General features: G+C 40.4%; 1 pseudogene; it reads left to right on the forward strand.

The window, feature by feature from the left end:
- Nucleotides 1-402: 402 nt before the first annotated feature.
- LOC112479342 lies at nt 403-521 on the forward strand (annotated as a pseudogene).
- The last annotated feature ends 4,440 nt before the right edge of the window (nt 522-4,961 follow it).

Raw genomic sequence — 4,961 nt, forward strand, 5'->3', positions numbered from 1 at the left:
TTCACCACTAGCGGAGGCCTTTGGGAATAGTTCTTACTGTACACTTGGGTTTACTCCAGCTCTTCCTCATTTTCTCCTGGGAGGTATGCGCTTGGCAGTGTGCATTTGCGGAGGCAGAAGCGGACTGTCGGGGTGGAGTAGGGGCAGTGCAGTTCACAGGCACACATCGAACTGAACGCAAAGTTGAAAAACAATCTTCTCTCTCAGAATACACTAACCAATCCTTCCTGTGGGTGGGAGTTTGACTTTTTGTTCATGTATATATTCTTCATCTGGTAAATGGTGATTCTTTGGGAACTATTTTCTCTGTCTTTTTAAGGGAAAACCAGAAGATTTTGTGTTTAGTTGACTTTTATACCAAAGTGTAATCTCCTAATTAAAATATAAAATATTTAAAATGCAGTCTATGGCCATGCCACCCTAAACATGCCCGATCTCATCTGATCTCGGAAGGTAAGCAGGGTCGGGCCTGGTTAGTACTTGGATAGGAGACCACCTAGAAAGACCAGGTGCTGTAGGTGTAAAATAAATAAAATAAAATATTTAAAATACAAAAGCCCACAAAAATTTTAAGCAATCTAATTAAAAATAAACTATTAAGGGAACTGTATTAGTTTTCTAGATTGCCTTAACAAAGTACTACAAATTGGTGGCTTAAAACAACACAATTTATTCTCTTGCAGACTTGAAGGTTAGAAGCTGAAAACCAAGATACGGGCAGGGCCACGATTGCACGGAAAGCCCTAGACAAGGATCCCTCCTGGCCTCTCCCCAGTGTCGGTGGTTCCTGGCAGTCCCAGGTGTTCCTCTGCTGTTGCTGCATCACTCCAATCTCTGCCTCTATCTTCACATGGCCTTCTCTCCTGTGCATCTGCCCAAATGCCCCTTTTCTTATAAAGACATCAATTATTCATTGTATTAGGGCCCACCCTGATCCACGAGGACCTTGATTATATCTACAAAGACCCTATTTCCAAATAAGGTCACACCTACAGGTTCTAGGTGAACATGAATTTGTAGGGAGGACACTCTCCAACCTAGCACAGTAACTAACTTCTCTGCTTCGGGGAACAGTGGACAGGGGGGCCTCAACCAGGGGCAAGCATGTACACAATCGATATGTAACTTAATAAAATGTATTAGTTGATTCTCCTGAAAATGAACATACACACCAACTGCAAAACAAAGGAGTTAACATATAAACAAAGCAGTTAAAATACTTAAGGCAGAAAAAGACTCACCCTAATTCCGAGTTCACATCACACTTCACTATATTTCTCAAAGCGTATTTTCAGAAACCACAGCACTCTGACACTGTGTTCCACAGTGTCCCACGAGATTTCCCAGTTGGCCAAATGCTGGCTATTTTTGAGTCATCCCTGGTTTGGTTTGATGGTGTAGCAGGGACAAAAATGAATTAGCTAGCTGTCTGGTCCTTCTCTTCCTTTATCTCTGCATCCCAGAGAATCCAGGTTGCTTACTTCAAGGACTTCCCACGGGTCTCAGAGCTTTCAGATCTAATCAGATTGAATTTAAGTTACTGGGTCAGCAGTAAGCCGGACTGACTTTTCTAGGACTAAGGTTGACCTGAACGTGCAGCCTCTGAAGGAACACAAGCTGGTGCCCTCCATTTAGACACAGGCCAATGCCTGTGTGGAAGAGAGCAGCAAAGTGGGGTGTTGGGCTATGGACACATCATCCTTACTCTGAGTGCCTGTCTTTCCAGCTTTCTGGAGAGTGGAGAGGGCGATTCCAACCAGGGCCAAGCACATGGCTTACAAGTGGAGCGGGTGTGCATGTCTGCGTTGCTTATACCACATAGTTCTATTCCATGTTCCCTTTACCAAGTGGCTAGAGGTCCTCATCTTTCTGGGCTGTCAACATTTAGAGATGGTTACTTAAAATGTACAACTTAAATGAGGAATCTCAGATATTTACTTCATAGCATAATATTGATTTGAATTTAGTTACTTCAGCAGTACATAAACTAAAATGATTACACGGCTTTTCATATTTTCTAGTCAGCATTCAGCTTCTCCTTTAATGCCAGAGTACTGCTGTATCACTGCCTCCTTGGGGCAGAGGTTAGGTACAATTTATGCTAAACTGGTTTATTTCTGCTACAAGTAGCTCTTTGCAGGACTTTGCGGAAACATGTCGGAGTGAGAGACGTCCCCAGATCTCTCCCCTTGAAACAACAAAAAGCTGAACATCTAAAACTCAACAAAAAACACCTGAACTGCACACCGGCACATCTGAGCATGAGATTTGCATATAACAGCTACCAGAGGTCGGAATCCCAGGTGTCCAGTGGAGGACTGTGAGAAATGAAGAAGCTGCCTCTCACAGCCACCAGAGCTCCCTGCAGGAGGAGGGGCAGGGGAGAAGGTGCAGCAACTTCCCTGATCAGCCTGCCTGGAAGTGCCGGAACTTCTAGCAGCCGGCAACAAGGCCCAGTCATCAGGGCAGAAAGCAGAGAAGTGGGATGGGAACTCAGAGAAACAGCAGTTGATTGTTACTGGCCCTGGTTGCAAAACTGAGGCTGAACCACAGCCCCCAACTCCCAACCCAGAGGAGCCCTCCACCCATACCCTCCGAGACCGATCACCACAGAGCCGCAAGGGATCTTAGCAAACACTGTCGAGGCTGTTGCTGACACTCACGGGGACTGAAACTGAGGGTAGCAAGCGTGATTATTTACAAGAAAAATTTTTAAAAAGGCATTTTTAAGGCATTAGATACAGCAAAGATCCAAAAGACTTAGACGGCACCTACTAGAAACCAAAAGAAAAGTGACTTCTTTGCAACAAACTAAAGAAAGACTTTTATATAATAAAACTTCTTTCTGGAAAAACAGCAGAATACACTTCTGGTAATGCCCAGGCAGAGAAATAGTCCATTAAACACCATGAACAACCAAAGTTACAAGGCATCTCAGAAAGAAAGAGAAAAATCTCTAGGAAATAAGCTTACAGACATAGAAATATGCAACTTAAATGACAGAGACTACAGGACGGTACTTCTAAAAAAATTCAGTGAGTTCCGAAACAAGTCATATCAACAATTTCAGGATTTGAAAAAACACTTAAATGAGCAGAGCAATGAGATTGAAACTCTCAAAAAGAACAGAATAGATGTTCTGGAGATTTAAAAAAAACAAAAACAAAAAACCAACAGCAAATCAACCAAACATAAAACACACTGCAAGAGTTGAAAAATGAAATGGAGGAAAGGATCAGTGATATCGAAGACAGAAATCTAGAAATAAATCAGAAGGAAGAAAAGAGAAACCGAAGAACGAAAAATAATGAGAGAAACACAAGAACTAGCTGATACCATCAGTAGAGAAAACATAAGAATAATGGGCATTATCAAAGGCAAAGAAAAGAAGCACGGACTAGAAAGCATTTTCAGACAGTGGATGAGAATTTTCCAAATCTAAGGAATGATATGAAGCTTGGAATTCAAGAAGTCAACAGAACACCCAATTACCTCGAGCCAAAAAGGCCTTCACCAAGATACACTGTATTAAAATTATCAAAAATCAATGACAAAGATAGAATTCTCAAGGCAGCCAGGGAGAAGAAGACGGTAACTTATAAAGGAAAACCCATTAGATTATCCTTGAACTTCTCAGCAGAAACCTTACAAGCCAGAAAAGAATGGAATCAAATATTTAAACTATTAAGTGAAAGAAACTACCAGCCTAGAATAATATATCCAGCTAAGCTCTCCTTTAGATATGAAGGAGAAATGAAGACCTTTCCAGACATACAAAAATTGAGGGAATTCTCCACTATGAGGCCTGCACTACAGGAAATATTGAAAGGGGTCAGCTCACCAAAACAAAATAACAACAACAACAAAATACATAATTAGGAGTAAAGTGACTGTCAGGCAAATAGAAGCAGAGGAGGGCAACCCTTACTAAGATCAGGGCATTATAAGCTTAAATAATAATAATAGAATTGTTATAACAAGACAGTAATGAATGTTCAGCATACATAGGGACAAACTGGGACACAATGACAGAAAAGAGGAGGATACAAAGATCCAAATTTCGCAAAGGGGAATGGAGATAAGTCACGTGCAGAAGAAAATGGATGACTGTGTGTGTGTATGTACACACACACACACATATATATACACATATATATATATTTATATACTATCTTTTACATATTCATAATGGTAACCACACACAGAAGATTCAGAATGGAAGTATATAACATAAAACAAGAACCAGAGGCAAAACCCACAAAAGCCAACCAAAATAAAGAAAACAGAAACACAAGGACAAGGGAGGAATGGAAACACCGAGCTACCAGAAAGCAAAAGGTAAAATGGCTATAAGAAGACCTCATATTTCAATAATCACCTTAAATGTAAATGGACTGAACTCACCAATAAAAAGGCACAGGGTTACAGAATGGATCAAAACACAAAACTATGCTGCCTCTAGGAGACACATCTCAGCTCCAAAGATAAATATAGACTCAAAGTGAAAGGGTGGAAAATGATATTTCAAGTAAATGGCATTCAGAGAAAAGTGGGAGTAGTGGTAATAAAACTAGATGAAATAGACTTCAAAATAAAAAAGCTTAAGAAAGATACTGAGGGACACTTCATAATGAAACAGGGAATCATGCACCAAGAAGACATAACACTTATTAATATCTATGCTTCCAATCAGGGAGCCTCAAAATATGTAAAGCAATTACTAACAGAACTAAAGGGAGAAATAGACCAAAACACTATTGTAATAGGGGACCTAAATATCTGTCGGATGTGAACAGATCATCCAAACAGAAAATCAATAAGGAAATAACATCTTTAAATGACATATTAGACCAAATGGACATAATTGACATTTACAGACCCTTTCATCCAAGACAGCTGCCTATATATTTTTCTCTAGTGCTCATGGAACATTCTCAAGGATTGACCACATACTGGGACAA

The sequence above is a fragment of the Pteropus alecto genome, unplaced genomic scaffold, assembly GCF_000325575.1.
Source record: "Pteropus alecto unplaced genomic scaffold, ASM32557v1 scaffold204, whole genome shotgun sequence".
Lineage (NCBI taxonomy): Eukaryota > Metazoa > Chordata > Mammalia > Chiroptera > Pteropodidae > Pteropus > Pteropus alecto.